Here is an 18,183-nt window from a genome sequence, read left to right as displayed (position 1 = left end):
AGCAATGAAAAATATGAAGGACTGATGGAGACTGGGTGGAGGAGTGGGCATGCTCATTGCAGCTGCTTGTTAGCTATAGTGTGAAGGACAACAATATCCTTTCAAAACACCACCCCCTGCACACCCAACTTGAAACAGTGAGATTCTCCTTAATTTGCAGTTTGGGAAGCTTCAGTCCATGGTCAGTGGGATGCAATGGGTCAGGACATTATGATGGCAGACATCCAGGGGCTGTTCACCTCAAAACCACAAAGAAATGAAAAGGAAGGGAAAGAGGCTGTGGTCCTAATATCTCTTTAGAGGATATGTCACCAGTGACCTGAAGACTTCATACTGGACTCACCTCTAAGGGGTTCTACCGTGTCCCACAGAATCATCTCGGAGAACATGCTCTTTACACATGGGCTTTTGGGTAACATTTCAGATCCATACTGTAGAACCATGGGCTTCTTGTGAGGGTTCTGCTGACTGAATTCCTGACTTGGGCAGAGCAATCTGGGGATAACCAGAAGGTATTTTTGTAAATTTTTAATGCTTGGGGAGTGGGATGTATATACAAAAGTTTATAATGGTACATTGATGTTTTTTGGTGGTGTTGTATGTGTATGATGCTGAGGATTAAACTTAGACCCTTGCACATGCTAGGCAAGAGATCTATCACTGAGCCACAACCCTGATCTGGTTAATAGCTTTTGATACATCTTTATATGTGATCTGTGAGTAAATTCCTGCTCATCGGGTTCAGCATTTCATAACAAAGATTCAGTAAGTGGACAGGTATAACCATACTGAAGTATTACCTTGACATGGCAGGGGTGAAAGTTAACGTGGAAGAATATCTTGCAACCTATGAGCTTGACTCTGGTTGGATTTAATATTGCTGAGGAGGCTCCAGAAGGCATTGAAAATTTGAGCAGGCTTATCCCTCCTGTGAGACTTGGCCTCCATGGCTTATACCATGAGATATGACAAGAAACAGGACTTTTTCTTCTTTGGCTAAGTATCTTATTTGGCAATCAACCAAAAGCATTGGTTAGAGGTGCTCCTCTTTAAAAAGGCATGATTTCCATGGATGCTTGTGCTTCCACGGGTTTCACAGTCCTTTCCTGGGTTGTCAAATTTCTCACATGTATCATCTGGCTTTGCAAGCCATCCTTGACTTTAGGTTCCCAGACTGCCCAGGCTGTTGATGGGCCATGGAGCCTTGGGGTGTTCCTCTCTCTAACTTCCTGCTCTCTCCTGAGTATCCCCAGTTCTCTCTCACAGCAGTTACCATCTTTGTCGTGGATCTGTTCTTCCGGCAGACTTTAAGCTCTATGAGGACGAAGACTAAGTCTGCTTTGTAGTGTGCGACATCTTAAAGCCCAGTGTCACTTCTGACACAAGGCAGGAACTACCTAAAGATATCTTGAGTAAAGGGGAACACTATTTTCTATTCGTAATCCTAATGCAGATCCACAGATTCATTGTGAAAAATAAGGCCTTAACTTGGACTTGTTTTGCCGGTGGAGAGAACTCTGATACGGAAGGAAATAAGCAAATAATTTGGAGCTATTTTAATGTTCAGTCAGCCCTACTGGTGGCAAGAGCTTGTGTTCTTTGCAGCACTGATAATCTTGATGCTGATGTCCTGAATATGATAATTTCCCTTATAACATGGAAGGGAGAAGGGTTTCAGCAAGTGAAGGCGTTTGTAGATGATTCAAAGAAAGAAAATATCATCATTTGGCCTGGGCACACTGACCAAGTAATTTTCTTTCAGGAGATGCTGTGATACAAGGGAGATGGCTTTCTGAGGATCCTTGATACAAAATTGCTTTCAGTAGAGGCCGATGTAAAGTTGGTTCACCAAGATCAACCCTCGCCACTGTGGTGTGACAGCTCTGTGTTTTTGTGTGATTGCTGTCTTCTCCAGAGTTAAGCCAATTAGACCTTGGGGATGTCAAGGTGTATGTGTAGGTGTGGGGTTTCAGAGGCAAAGAGGAGAGCCAGGGAGGAGGACAAGAGACAGCACCAGTCGTGGGCAAAGGAATATGCCAATCTGCCTAGGCCATGTGGCTGACAACCCGCCTGACGCTTGTTTTGACTTTGTTCTAACTGCACAACCGGTGCGTGCAGATGACTTTACATCTCAGAGCAAAATGTGCGACAGCAATGTGCTAAGGAAATGCAAACAAAAATATGCTTCCCCCACTCCAAACAAATCTCTCGCACGGAGTGACAATGCCGTGGCATGGCGAGAGACTGAAGCCAGGCCACAAGGAATCCAGATTTGCAGGGTGATGGAAGCCATTCTCCAGCGCTTTTCAAGGTCACCCTCAGTGTGCTCCTGGGTTACCTTTTATTATTCAATATCACACCTTTCAGTGTCATTCATGCATGTACTCATGAGAACATTATCGATTCAATTTGTTCAATATGTGTTGAGAACCTACTGTGATCCAAGAAGATGCAGGGATACTTAGACAGCAGCATGAAATATTCAGTGAGGATACATGAGGGGCCATGGCTTCTCTGTTTCCACCAATGCCTATCCCTCATCTCTAGCTCTAGGAGTATCTCTCTACTTTATGTCTGTTGACAGAGATTTCTGTCCTGCCAGGTTCCACAGCCATTCAGTCCCAAAGAAACACAGAGGTCTATATTAATTATAAACTGGTTGGCCTAGTATCTCAGGTTTTCTTATTAATTAACTCTTAAATCTTACATTAACCCATAATTCTTGTCTGTGTTAGCCATGTGGCTTGGTACCTTTTATCAGTGAGGCCTTCTCACCTTGTATCCTCTGTGTCTGGGTGACTACTGCAGAGTGAGCCTTTCCTCTTCCCAGAATTCTCCTGTTCTGGTCACCGTGCCTATGCTTCATGCCTGGCTACTGGCCAATCAGCATTTTATTAAACCAATATAAGTGACAAATCTTTACAGGGTATAAGATCATTGTCCCACAGCAATCCCCCCCCCCTTTTTTCATATCAAAATCTCTAAATCCAATCTCTTTTGTTTAGCTTTCTTCCTGACCATTGTCCATAACAACTTGTAATCAACACTCTCAACAAAGACAAACATCCATAATCTGCTTTAGTGAATGTGGGCTTAGTTTTCCAGGATGCTTCCTGCTGATTGGGGATGCTGATAGTCTTATGGGGACCTAAAGAAAATTTAGGATTATGGTCAAGCCCTGACTGGAATATTCTGTGAGGCTTGATCATCTCAGCCTTAAGTCTGTCTTGAGGCTGTTCTGGATATAGAACTCAGAAGAAACTTCAACAGAGGTCCTATGAAATGTTAGATCATCTGGGTTATCTGCTCCTACTGGAGGTTTTTTTCAGGGGGTCTTTTTTGTTCAAACCTGGTTTTTCTTAACCCAGAATGAATCCACAGCCCCTCATTTCATATGGAAACAAAAGCAAAACCTCTTCTCCAAAGAAACATATCTTTTGACTTAAATTTTGAAATCAAGGCATTTTCAAAATATATATGTTGGATTAATACAGCAGCATTTATAATCAAATGTCTTTTATCAGCTATTGCTCCTTCCTCAGCCATCAAACAATTCAAAGAGAACACAATAACATACAATATCCAGATTCTCTGTGTATTTTCCATTTATACATGGCTTTATCTTAAACTCTATTTCTTTTATTTTTAATTTTTGGCTTGTTGAGACAGGGTTTCTTTGTGTATCTTTGGCTGTCCTGGAATTCACTCTGTGGACCAGGCTGTCCTTGAACTCACAGAGATCTGTCTGCCTTTGCCTCCCAAGTGCTAGGAGTAAAGGTGTGTACCACCACATCCAGCTACCCAGTACCCTCTTTCTTTCTTTTCTTTTTCTTTTTTTAAAGGACTTTACCCTTTTTCTCTTCTCTCCCAAGCCTGCACATATTTTTTAACACACTGTACACCATTTAGAGGTTTTTTCATCTGGATTTATCTTTACTGTATATCTCTTTTTTTCTGACCACATGAGTCTTTAATTTGCTAAGTGATATGGTTAGAATTAAAGTTGTGGCTTTGACAACTGGATCCACCCCATTCCTTAGCGTTCTGAGAGTCTAGCTTCATGGCAGAAGTACTGGCAGGAGCCATGTTTATTGCCGCAACTCTATGGAGTTTCAAGGTCCCTGCCACTACCAAGAAGCATATTGTTGGCTGTTCATAAACACCATTTAAGTGCTTTGTGGCAGAGCCTCTTAAAAGGGCTACAAGGTTTTTGTAGCTAACGCTGAGTCAGAAAGCCTCTTTTTAAATGAGACGCACTTGCCTCTAACAAACAGAACCCACCCAAGAAAATGCTGCTACCAAGAAGTCATGTTTAACTCCGTTGTCTCATGTCTAGAATTACTTTCTATGCTCTCTCGGGTTTTATGTGGAGGAGAATTCTGGGAAGAGGAAAGGCTCAGTCTGAAGTGGTCACCCAGACCCAGAGGAAGCAAGATGAGAATGCCTTACTGATAAAGGTACCAAGCCACACGGCTAACACAGACAAGAATTAGTTAATAAGAAAGCTTGAGATACTAGGCCAACCAATTTATAATTAATGTAGACCTCTGTGTGTTTCTTTGGAACTAAATGACTGTGGGACTGGTTGGGACAGAAATCTCTGTCAACATGTGTCCATGAAAAAATTCCCTGCATCTTAAGAGCCAGGAATAATTCTTTCCTTATTTTCATGATTTCTCCATATAATGAAACTTATTCATTCTTTGTGTAGTGATTCAATAAAAGGCTACTTCTACTCAGAAGTTACAGTTGGTATATGCTGAATGTCTCTGTAGCCAGCTCGTTTCTTCTGACTTGACTGTTCTCACCTTGACAGTTTGTATTGGAGTGAAAGTACATAAATGGACAAATCTTATAAAAACTGGCCTTGTGATTAAGCTTATAGCTTACATTCAGAGCGTCTTGGTTCAAACATAGCTATAGGACTCCAATTTGCCTCCCTGAAACATCCATAAGGCATTTGAATACTAACAGAGAATCATGTTGCATTCTTTTCTGGCAGCTTACCATGATGCCAGAGTGTGGAATTTGAAGTTCAAATTTGGTTAGGTTCAAATCCTAGCTCTACCAGTTGTGTGTGAATGTACTACTCTGGAGCTGGGGAGGGGGTGGAGTTAACATCTTTGTGCCCGCCTTATTCATCTTTAAAATGGAGATAATACAATATACTTTATTGGGTCAGTATGAGGATCAGACTCTATTAGTATTTATACTTTCATGTTTGGAACACTGTGGGACACTTGACACATGCTCAAGAGAGTCCTATTATTAGCTAATATTTTCCAAATAAAATCATTCTCATCTACTGTGAGTTTTTTTTTTTACACTTAACAGTTCTTTCTGACCAGCTTTATATTCTGAATATTTTAATCCCCAAGTTTTACAAATGGCCAACTTTGGGAGTGGGTATTTCAAATACTCATAGCGCTTTGGAAGAATGAGTCATTTCGAGTTAGACCTTGGAACTCAATTTTCAGTGTTTTTACCAACATCAATCACAATTTAAGGAGGAGCATAATCATAGACCACTAGTTCACAGTCTCACTGCAATGATTTATTTTATATTGTGGGGTGGAATTAAGTGAGTCACATATGGAAATGTTAGCATCATACATATTAGTCTTAGCAAATGTTTGTTTCTTTTTGTTAAAACAAAATACAACTAAACCAGTCATCATTGACAACAGCAAAAATACCTTCAAGGTCATTGAACCTGAAATCTGAATCAGCTGGATCAGCCTGGATCCTTTGAATGGTGCCTAACAAGAGGGACATATATGACATTTTTACAGTATAAGAACTAAGCCATGAGTGTGATTTATGATACATACATGAGTGAGCACACACACACATGCACACACAGAAGCATGATCTATTACACACATACATGCAGGTTCAATTCTAGATACAAACCTTACAGTAGCTCCATGGAGTCATACCTTGGTGTGATCTTTTCCAAGGTGAGGGACCCAAGAATTGCTTCTAAGGCCAGGGTTGTTCTTTTGAGTCTGTTTCTTGAACCTCCTATACATCTATACTGATCGGAAGTGTCACCCAAGCTCCTGGCTTGGGAGTTGCCTTGCTCTGGACTCCAACTCCTAGCCTGCCAAGCACTAACCTCTCCCTGGCAAGGGTCAGGACCACTCCCACAGGCTATTTAAGCTTGTGCTGGAAAATGGAACCCAAGGTCTACAGGATTTGCATGGGCTCCTCTCCCTGCCATACTGTGCAGCATTTATTAAATGTGGGCATTTTGATTTGGTCTGATCTGGTTTAATTGGAGTTATTTTGCATTGGTGGAGAGGCTTGTCTTAAAATTTTTTCTAACATATACTGGTAGCGATCTTATTGTGACTGAGGATTGAATCTGTCCTGGGTGCTCACCTGGTGAACGACTCTGGCACTCATTGCAGAACTCTTGTCTCTGGAGAAGACCCTGGGAGTTGAGGGTTTGTGCAGAATGGACTGGTCTCGTGACTCCATGCCTTGCCCCACCCTCCTTCCAAAGATTATACTGGACCGTGCTTTTGGATGTTAAGCATCTTTTGAACCATACCTGTCAGCTAATGTGGCTTACAGCTTGGCTACCATTTGTAGAGTCTGCTTTGCTACCAGATTGGTTTCCCTTCTTGAGTTTCTACCCCCAAAACTTGTCTCGCCAAACACAAGCCTAACATTTGCCAATCTTTTAGGTTCACATTGCTTGCTGAGGTCTCAGGATGTGGCAGACCATGTGGGTTGTGTGACTATCTGTCTGCATTGTCTTTCCCTGTGCTGTCGTTCTAGTCTGTGCACCAGAAGTGACCAGAATGTCCTGGAGGTCCTGAGTTCGAAGAAGAAAATTTTATTCCAAAAGATGCTGCCATATGGGAGCAACTTATGCTTAGAATGGGCATGGAAGAAGTGAATCTTGACTCTGGGTTCTTTGATTTGGTTTGGAATGGGATTGCCTTGCAGATGGGAAGTAGGGGAATGGCATGCTGTGACAACCCTTAGCTCATGACTGAGTGACAAGGGATAGAGAGAAAACTGATCTAGACAGAGATGGCCTGTTGGTACACAAGTCCTGTGGAAATTGACCAAAAGGGAAGCAGAAAAGCAGTGTGAAGTACCGTTTTGTGTATTTGGTGACCAAATCCTCCCTGTTTTTGAGTAATGAAATCTATGTCTCTTATTCAGAGCTGCTGAATCTCACTGATGGCTGATATGGGAGAAAGATGGAATTCTTTTCTAACTCTAGAAAAAGATGAGCACGAATGAGCATCTTTAACACAATGGTGGCAGGTACACATTTTCAGCGTCCAACAGCTCACCCTAAGCCTCACCTTTGGCCTAGTGGGAGACCCTTTCCCTGAGTCAGAACAAAGGTCAGCACCCTGACCCAATCACTCTATGACCTTTTGGCTAATCGGGAGGTGCCAATTAGGCCCCATTGTGACAGAGGTGGGAAGGAAGTTTCCCCCCAATTCGCTGACCCTTGAAGGAATTTTATCACTTTTGTTTTGAGGCTGTGGGGGTGAGGCAGGGCACTCTCCATTCCTCTGTCCACTGTCAGCCCTGGTACAGTGACTGTGCCTGTCCTTGGACTCACATCCTAACCATAGGTAACACTATACCTCCCGTACATACTTCAATCCGTAATTTCACCAAGTAGGTGTTGGAACGGGAAGAAGACAAGTGAACTAAATATGCATGCTAGCTACTGGCACAAGGTCTGCTTAACTTTCGAAACCACATTTACAGTGGTAAGGCATGGCAGATGTCAGTGCCACTGCCCACCACCCCTTGTCAGCTCCTCCCCTTCTCCTCAGTGTGGAAGAACACAATGAACTAATTCTGTAAGACGCAATTCAGAAAAATGTGAAAATGTAATTTACCAGGGTTCAGCTGGGATATCCATTTTGTTCTGAATCCAACAAGTTGGCCGCATGTTAGAGGCCCCAGTGTACCCTAAAATATATCATTAATTTCCAGAGATTAAAATCAATGTGTTTTTTAAAAAAAAAAAACACAACAAAAATACCAGCTGCCTTTTAAAAGCAAGGGCATTGGGAAATGAATGACGTTGCATGCTTCTGTTCTGTGTTCAAGAGCTTCGATGGCTACTGTGTTACATCAGGTAGGGAATGAAAGACAATTGACAAGGGTTCTAAATAGAAGAGGGGAGCTTGAGTAACTGTAGTTTTTATATTCAGGGGAGCCTGAGAGAGAAAAGCTGCATTGTATCCCGGATTAATGGAGCTGCAGGATTGCATTAATGACAGCCTTGCTTTTTAGCAAAAAGGAAGATAGTCAGGGCAGTCAAAGAGAACATGGCCAGAATGTGCTCTGCTAATTGGAAATGTATATTATTTTGAGGCGATGTGTGTGCAGGGGAGGGCAGGAGAGAATGCAAGAGGGAGGCTCAGGGAGAGGGCAGCAAGAGAGACTGGACCCAGGACGCCCCGGGCTGGGCCCTACCTGCAGGCCCATTAAAGGGTCTTTTCTTGTTGATAGGAGCGGCCAGTGCCTGGACCCCACCCTCCCCCACTCCCTTTTAATTCAATGGCTACGCGGGGGCTTCTTAGACGGAGGCTTTGAAGTCGGTGGCTTTGAGATTACTCTTCCTCTGTGACCTTGACCACCAGCCACGAGGTTAGTAGGGAAGGGGAGGGGGAGGAGGAAGGCTCCGGAGCTGGAAAAAAAGAAGGAAGGAGAGGGGAGGGGACGGCATTTCTGCAGCATTCCAGGACTTTTCTGAGCACTCGGCAAAGTTGAAATATGATTGCAGCCTTTGCACCGGCAAGGAAGGAAACCATTTAAATGAAAAATTAGCTGCCTTAGCGGGTCAAGCACATAGTTACATTAATGTCGTGTAGAACAATAAATCACCTTCGATCTCCAATTGAAAAAATGCTAATTTAGCTCAGCGATTCACTGATTGTCCTTTGCTCCGATAGAAATCTTTTATTTAATGCGAAGCCGTGATTTGACAGCCTCCTCTAATGGTGCTCGCAGCCTCTCAGCATCTCAGTGGAATTCTGATCATGGTTTTAATATTCCGTGCAGCTCTGCCCCCTCTGATTTCACGCTCACACATTAACGAGAGCTGACACTGGAGATTAGACGCAGACAGCTGGAATGCCAGGGCTTTGTTGCGGCATGGACTGCAGCCAACGTCGTTCAACCACAGCCAAGAGGGACCTGGGAAAGTCTTCTTAAGAAGGAGGGAAAGGCGGGGTGCGGGGCTGGAGGGAGGGTGGGAGCGGGGGATGGGAGCCCAAAGAAAGGCAAGGTACTTTCTGAAGGGCATAAGAAAATGGAGATTTTCGGGGAGCCCTTTCCTAGTGGAAATTCACGTTTGAATCGGTGCTGGTGTGTGTTAGAGGAAGTCGGTCATTACGAGGAAATCCCAAACTGGTTCGGTATTTTTCTGTAAACGCCTCTGAAATTACAATGGAAGGCAGCGGACAGAGTGGAAAGGGCTCTCAGCCTCAGCCTGCCGCTTACCCGCTTGTCTGAGAAACAATGGCGATTAGCAACTGGAGAAAGACTGCTTACATAAGGAAATGTGCTCACCCTTCGTCTTGAAAAAAAATCACTTAGTTCCAGGTGAATAAATGGGGAAATAGAACTAGATCTATGAGCCTCGCCGCCTGCACTAGACCTTGGCGAGAAAGAAAGTCTCCTAGTCGCAGTGCCTTCATCCGAATACTGGGTTTCCTGAGACCAGAAATCAAATAAAACCCCACAGTTTGATCGCCATGAGCAACCAGGGCTCAGACAGTGTGCCCTACTGCAGAGGGAAGGGAATGGCACTGCCTTAGTCTACGGCCTAACTTTCTCCAGGAAAATGGCTGAGGATGAAAATAGCCAAGACAGCACATTAACACCACGTTTGAAAAAAAAAAAAAAGGGTTCTGCTCCCGGGGGAAAGCAATTGAGTAGAAATAACAAATGTCTTCCTTGCTAACTGTATCATCATTAATAATAATTGTACTTTGCATTTTTATGGGATCCTAGGATTCTTGAGGTCTTTATAAATATGTATGGCGTGGAGACTGAAGGAGAGAGACGAAAAGAGATGAATGGGCCCATTCAGGATGTCAGATGGAGTGACTGAGGCTTGCCACTGCAGGGACTCACCTGGGGGGAAAGGAACCACAAACAGGTTACAAAGCCCCACGCTGCACCTGGCCTGGTGCCTACTAGATATTTCCTCTTCTGAGACCTAGGCTCATACCTATCAACCCGCTTTCGGGTGGGAGAAGGTAGAGGAAGTGAACTATATTGAGTCACGCTGTCATCCTGTTCCCACTTATACCATCCTTTGTCCTTGTTGGTCCACTGTCACCAACAGAGTTTACAATTTGTGTTATTGAGTTTGGAACTAGACAATGTTCTTACCAAAAGGAAACATGAGTTGGGACCTATTATATACTATATATATACTATATACATAAAACAAACACATATGTAAAAAACCCTATATATATGCCTACACATATTTATATATGTTTGTACACATGTGCACACCTACATATATCTATATATGTATATATTTTTACCTACATATATCTATATGAATATGGATATATCTATACCTACACACATATGTATCTGTATGAATATATATATGTAAATAAGCAAACCAGGGAAACCGTTCAGCAGATAAGAGAACTGGCTATTCTTACAGAGGACCTGGGTTCGATTTCCAGCATCCACAGGCCTCTCCCAACCATCTATGGCTCCAGCTCTACCCAGAGGATCCAACACCTCTTTCCTCAGAAGACACCTGCACTTGTGGGCACACACCTGCACGTGGACATACATACCCACACATAATTAAAAATGATAAATAACTCTTTAAAAAATCAGGTGGCCATATGACAGTGGTGAAGGGCCCATAGTTTATATTATCGTATGTAAATTCAAGTAGTCAAGAACAAGCCAGATAAATTTGCCCACCAATCTCACTGCTCTTAATGTCTTTGTGACCTTCGCAAGACTCCTAGCTTTTTTAAAAGGCTCGTTTTTGTTGGTAAACTGCAGATTTCAATGAAATTCCCTAGGCAGAGTCCCTGGCTGATAGGGGCATTCACTCAGGGCCAGCTGTTGCTGTTCATGTTATTTTCATGCAGTTCTTAGGTGCATTCAACAAGGATCCGAACAGGTGAAGACTGTCTAACAAACTCTAGTGCTCATAGAGACTGCTCATTACTGCTGAGTAGCCCGTGACAAGGAAACATTCTAAAGTATGCTGCTGTTTTCACTGCTACCTGCTTCATGGATATACACTTACTCTCGAGATTCTGAAACATTACTCAAAGCATTTTTGGAACAGTCCATTTAGAATGATGAATGGCAATCTGGGAAGATAGCCCAGCTGGTCAAATGCTTGCCTTGTAAGCATGAACTCATGAGTTCGATGACCAGGCCCCATCTCAAAAAGCCAGGCATGATGGCACATGATTGGAATTGCCATGCTGGCGAAGCAGATGTAGGTGGGTCCCTGGGGCTTGTTAACCAGCCAGCTTTACCTTATATGGGAGCCTCAGGCCAGTAAGAAGCCCTGTCTCAAGAAACAAGGTTGGTGGTGCTTGAGAAATGACTCATGAGATACACACACACACACACACACACACACACTACCAGTACTCATTGTAAATTGTGTCTTAAACATCTTTAATTATGGCACATTTTCATTGGAGGATGGGTTTGTCATTGGGAACTACTAAAATCAGTCCAGAAGCTGTGTCCTGTGCATCTGGTAGGCAATCAAACTGGGAGAATGCTTTTGCAGAAATAAGTGTGCCTGGATACAAATTAGATTTGCTTTTTGTAAGCAAAAACTCTAACCTCAGTTCCAAGAAAGGCTTATTGAGCAAATGCATCCATTTTACAAAATGCCCATGATTTCCTAAAAAGAGACTCAGAGACAGGACCACAGTTCCTGAGACAACTGCAGGGGGAAAACTGGAGCTCATTGTTCATGGCCATAGCTTATATAAACAGACTTCCAGGAAGGAGCTTAGAGTTCCCTGTGGCAGAAAAAGACCTGTTCTTCAGGGTCCTAGTTTGCTTTCTGTTACTGTGTTAAACACGATGACCCAAAGCAACCTAGAGAAGAAAAGGGTTAATTTTAGCTTATACTTCCACGTTGTAGTCCATCCTGGAGGAAAGTCAAGTAGGAACTGAAGCAGAGACCACAGAGGAACACTGTTTACTGGCTCACTCACTTTCCCACGCAGCTAGCTTTCTGATACAACATAGATTCTCCCACCTAGGGGATGATACCACCCATACGAGGATGGCTCTCTTAAATCAATCATCAGTCAAAACAATCTCTCACAGACAATGACACAGGCCAATCTGATTGGGGAAATTCTTCAGCTCAGGTTCCCTCTCCCCAGGTGATTCTAAACTGTGTCAAGTTGACAATAAAAACAACCCGGACAATGAGTTCTTGGAGTTTCCCCCAACTTGAGCCTCACTGGGCTTGGCTCTGCCCTTTGGGCTTGTGTGCAGCTTTAGTGCAGAGTCAGTTGGCTCATTTTCCAGAATCCAGTGGTCATCTTCTGAGTTTCCCATGATTCCTAAGGATTAGCGTTTGCTAGGCCCTCATCAGGAAGGCGCACACACACCTCATTGCAGCGCAGAGCAGCAAGTGCTGTTCTTTAGGGCACACAAACATGGCCAGATCCTGGAGAGGCTATGCAGCATGTGTAAGTGTGTGAACTTGATCTAGAACTGAAAGGCAAGGGTTGGCATTGACAGCCAGAGAGGATAACATTCTGGGGTTCCACATCGCTTGGTTCTGTAATGGCCATTCTTGGCTTTCAACTTGACTCTAACTGGAATGAACTACCATCCAGAGTCGGAGGGCATGCTTGTGGTCCAGACCTTGAGGCTTGAGATAGACTTTGATCCAGATCGTGAGACAGGATAAAACAACCAAATTGTGAGGCAGGCTAACACATATCTTTAGTTTGGGTCAGATTTTATATACATATGCCCATACACAAACATATATCATGTATACACACACATACACACACACATATATGGAGAGAGAGCGAGAGAGCGAGAGAGCGAGAGAGAGAGAGAAAGAGAGAGAGAGAGAGAGAGAGAGAGAGAGATTCATTCTATAAGTCCCATGACTCTATAGAAATTGGTACCAGGGACTAGGGTATTGTGATAATCCTGGCCATTCTTTTATTTACAGGAATTTTTGACTTTGGGATTTTGGGTTAGGAAAGCAATGGAATGCTTTAAGTGTTGCTTAATGGGCCATATCAATAGAAACATGAAAAACATTGGTACTGAGTATGATTTGAACTGTGGGTGCCTGGATCAATATATTTCAGAGGAGAAGAAAGTTAATATGTGGCCTAGAGACCTGTCTTGTGATATTTTGGTGAAAAGTATGGCTGCTTTTTCCCCTGTTCAAAAAGTCTGCCTGAGGGTTTTAATTATTATTATTAATTCCATTGGTAGAGGAAATCTCAAAACAGCCTAGTATAGACTCATTGTGTGGTTATTAGTGTTAACTCTGATGAAGATTTATAATGAAAAGGAACAAGCTGAACAAATAAAAATGCAAAATGTACATATTGGGAAAAGAGAAACTAGGAAGTGGAATAGAGCCAACTCCTGTGTTCAAGGGGATAACTGGAATAAAAAATGAAATAAAGGAAGTGGTGACCTCAGGGCAAGATCCCATTCAGCTAAATTTCTAATTTGTGAAAAGGATTAAAGTAAAGCTGAGAAGCAAGTGTGGTGGCTCACACCTTTAATCCCAGCACTCCAAAGGCAGAGGCTGGCATCTCTAAGTTCGAGGCCGGCCTGGTCTATAGAGCAAGTTCCAGGACAGCCAAGCTTAGGCAGGGAAGGAAACAACGGAAAACAGAAAGCTGGTGAGGATGCAGTTGAAAAGTGGACCATATTCCAGTCCCAGCAAGCAGCAGAACTTGACAGTTTCAGGCACATGGCTCTGTCGTTAGAGTTAAGGATAGAAGAATTGGTTATGGAATTTGCCTCCATGACTAAGGATAGCCACTGAGGCCAGGCATGTGTCAGGGCTGTCCCTGAATGGAGGTCTAGAGAGGCTATTGCTTGAAGCTGTAAAGTTGAAGTCTGAATTGCCTTGGAGAACCCAAGATGCTGGAGATGCCAGAGCCATGGAATACTAGACAAGGAGAGTAGCTAACAGGGAGTGGAACCAGCCAAAGAGAGAGACGTGTGTTGCAGTCAACAAAACCGAGAGGAAACAGAGCTCTGAAGAGCTTTTTGACATCAGACATGGAGATGCAGAGCTTGGAGTTTGCCCAGCTGCTTTTCAGTCTTGATTTTGTCCATAATTCCTCAGTATGCTCTGTTCCCTTTGTTTTAGGATGGTAATGTATACCCTGCACCATTATTCGTGGAAGTATGGATTACTTACTTGTGGAAGTAAGAGATTACATGAATCTCAGAGGAGACTTTGAACTCTTTACTTTTAAATAAGTTAGAGACTGTTAGAGACAATGGGGACTTTTGAAGTTGGACTGAATGCATTTTTGCTTTATTGTATGGCTACAAGCCTTTAGGAGCCAGGGAGTGGAATATGGTAGTTTGAAAGAAAATGACCCCCGAAGAGAGTGGCACTATTAGAAGATGTGGAGTAGGCAAGGTGTTGTTGAAGGACGTGTATTGTTGAGGATGTGGGCTTTGAGGTCTCATGTATGCTTAAGCCATGCACAGTAAGAAGTCTACTTCGCATTGCCTGCATATCAACATGTAGCAGCTCCTTCTCCAGCATCGTGTCTGCCTGCACACCACCATGCTCCCTGACAAGATGCTAATGGACCAAACCTCTGAAACTCTAAGCCACCACCTCAATTAAATGTTTTCTTTTATAAGAGTTGCTGTGGTCATGATGTTTCTATAGCAATAGAAACCGTAACTAAGACAGGTTCCATCTCACCCTGGTTCTAAGTTTCTATGTTAATAAGACTGAACCAAATCGTTCACTCCTTGCATTAACCAGAAGCACAACCAAATTGCAAACTATTCTCGGTCCAGAACAGACTCTCTTATCAGGAAGTCTTTGTCAAGGAGAGAAGAAACCCATCCTGAACTCCACTCCAGGAAGATTCACTAACTGAACGAACTGCAGGTGCAGATTTGGGTTTAGCTCCAAGAGTTTAAACTTATAACATGGTGGTTATCCCAGAGCTGGGAGCAGGGGTAGGTTTCTGACAGCCTCAGTGGCACCTCCATAGTCACACTATTCCCAGCTGATAAGAAAGAGCTTTGACCACAGAGAAGAAGAGAAGAATCGACTAGAATGCTCACAAGTCTAAAGACACGGCAGAAGGCTTCTGGTGTTGAGGCAGAATTGGTCAGAGTGAGAACAGTATCGTGCCTGTAGTAGATGTTGAAAGACAGGAAGCCTGGAGTTGTTTTTTTTTTTTCCATACTTCATTCAGAGGTAGGAATACCATTGTGCCAAACATTGTGGTTGAAATGGATTCATTTGTTCAGCTTTAGTAAACAGGAAAAAAAAAAGCACTCAGACTTCATTGTGGGTCCGAGGCTAAGATGGTGAAGAGTGTAAACATCATAGAGATAAATTGCCTAATGGCTTCATGGCTTCTAGTCACTTAGATGAGTGTAGTATAACATGCCTTAGAAGAGTAGTCTCTATGTAGGTATTGCACCACACACTCATTTCTGGTATGGTACAGGCATGACAGGGGCCAATGATTTGCTAATATCTGTAGTCATTGGAGAAGGATTTGAGAAGTTATCACTATAAAGCTGCCTTTACCATGCCCTTCTCTCAAGATTTTCTTGAGGGGCGGAGGAAGGGAGACCTTCAGGGAGCTAGAGAAGTCTCTTGAGTGGTCCCCCACAGAGTGTCATGTATTGCTAGTTTATGGTAATATCATGTGTGTTCCCATTGGAAAAGAGTCTGAGAACAGCTATGTTGGAAAATGACATTTCATGTAAACGCAAGAATATCATGTGTAGAATTCAAATGGAGCTTACTCATTTTAAGATGAGAAAGACAACATACGAAGACAGTTTTCTGGTAACTGAGTTTAACTACATTCCTTTGAGACAGGTGCTATTCTTGAGTATAAAAGAGCAAACTACTTACAAAGGTGCCCATTTTTGTCTCATTATTGTTTGGTTCTCGTTACCTTCATTAAGCCATAGGTTGACTCATCATTTGGGCTCTTTCCTCACCAGTAACTGCAATTATTAGGGTATGATATAGTAAAGGTGCCGAGGGAAACATCATTTAATGAACATCTACAGTGCGGGCAGCATGCTTTGTGTGTGCGCTCATATAATTGTCTAGAGCACATTCTTTAGCCCTTAAACTAATCCTCTATTTTCTCCTGCTTGATGTGGCTTGGCCTGGGTGGGGAGAAGACAACCATGGGCTTGCCCAGCACCACAAGGTGTGCCATTGTGGTGAGTGTTCATGTGGTAGGAAAGTAGGAAAGAGACAGGGGCAGAATGGCTCATGTGCTGTGGAGAGAGGCTGTGAGAAATGGGCTAAGGTGGGTGACCTGCTTGCCACCCAGGGCCATGGTGATGCCCAGGCCTGAGCTGCAGCCAAGGGCTATGTGTAGACCTGTGACCCTACTACTACAGACAGAGTCTGTTGCTCTCTATGGTTCCTGCTAACACCAAAGACCATGCAGATACTTGGTGTCTGGACTATTACTTACCCTGTTGGATTCAGGGGACCACAAAGTCTTGGCCTATACTGATCTTAGTGGCCTATGGTGGTACCTAGGGTCACAATGACATCCAACTGAAGCTACTGCTGAGGACCTTGTCTGGGTCTGTGGTCCCCATGCAGCTGAGAATCTGTGTTGACGTCCATTGCCTGAGTTACTATATAAACTATGTCTGTTGGAGTTTAAGGGCAGTGCTCAGCCTGCCTGCCCCTCACTGGCCCTGGGAGAGCTGGCCTTGTCCCTCGTCATCCCTGGGATAGTGAGTCCAAAGATCCCAGCATGGGATAGCTGGCCTTGACACTCATAGGTGATCTGCCCCCAACACTTGGGAAAGCTGGTCCCATTCCTCACAATGAGTATGGGAAAGCTGGCTCTGCCCCTTACCTGAGGGGTTGGTCCCATGGCCCAGACTTACCAACTCAGCTACCCCACAGGCACACATCCTGGGCCTTAGGTTGGTCTACTCCAACATCTACCCTATCTATGACCTGCTGGAGCACGTGAAAGGATTGGTCCTGTGAAACCATAGCCACAGGATCTCCATAACTTGGGACAATAGCAGGATATCTGAGAGGAGTTTTGGTGAGGATCCAGAATTGATGATGTACCAGAAGTTAGAGGCCTTGAACCAGAACAAACACTTAACATTTGCAAGTAGTGCTGCTTGGACAAAGTGTCTGCTGTGTGACACACTGCAGCTCCCAGTGCCACGCAGATGAAGGAAGAAACAACGGGGAGGTGGAAAAGACAGAGGTGTGAAGTGTTAACTTTGATTTTTGTTTTTGTTTTGCTTTTCTAAAAAAAAATCTTCTCGTTTTTACTTTATTACTTTTGTTTTATCTTTATTTCTGTTTAACTTTTCCTTTTGTGAGGGAATGCTCCAAGGGTGAAGGGCAGCCATGGAGGGGCTGGGAAATGAGTGAGATGGGTGTGTACGATGTGAAATTCCAGAAGAACCAATAAAAATTATGCTAAAAATAATAATCCTATATTTTGCTACTAACTAACAAAGGAGGGTTTTGATACACAAAGGGGACCAACTACTAAAAAACCTACTAATAGAGAGATTAAATAATTTGAATTCAGGCTCTCCAAAGTCTTCTCTTTGAGTGTACACATGTGAGCTGTTTCCTGGGCACGGAAGGGTGTGTCAGGTCCCCAGAGCATCTCAGTGGGATCTAAGGGCAAAGTGGAAACTTTTCCTGGGACCACTTTGAAGAATTAAAGACAAGTAGATGTCTTTGTGGCCGGACCTTATGAAATGTACAGGTCAAATTATATGAAATTGCCAACATTTGATGAATTCCTGTTTATAAAAATGAGAATTCCAATGATTTAACCTAGCAAAAGTTGTATAATCGCTGCTGAGATACACTCAATAGGAAGACTGGAATCAAGATCTGGTGATTAAAATAAAAACAGAGAGGGGTCATTTCCCTTGGCTCCAAAAGCTGCGCATTCCACAGTT

The sequence above is a fragment of the Microtus oregoni genome, unplaced genomic scaffold, assembly GCF_018167655.1.
Source record: "Microtus oregoni isolate MIOR12 unplaced genomic scaffold, Mior012 000008F_ref0000371, whole genome shotgun sequence".
In the NCBI taxonomy this organism is placed as follows: Eukaryota; Metazoa; Chordata; class Mammalia; order Rodentia; family Cricetidae; genus Microtus; species Microtus oregoni.
This window is presented reverse-complemented; position numbering follows the sequence as displayed.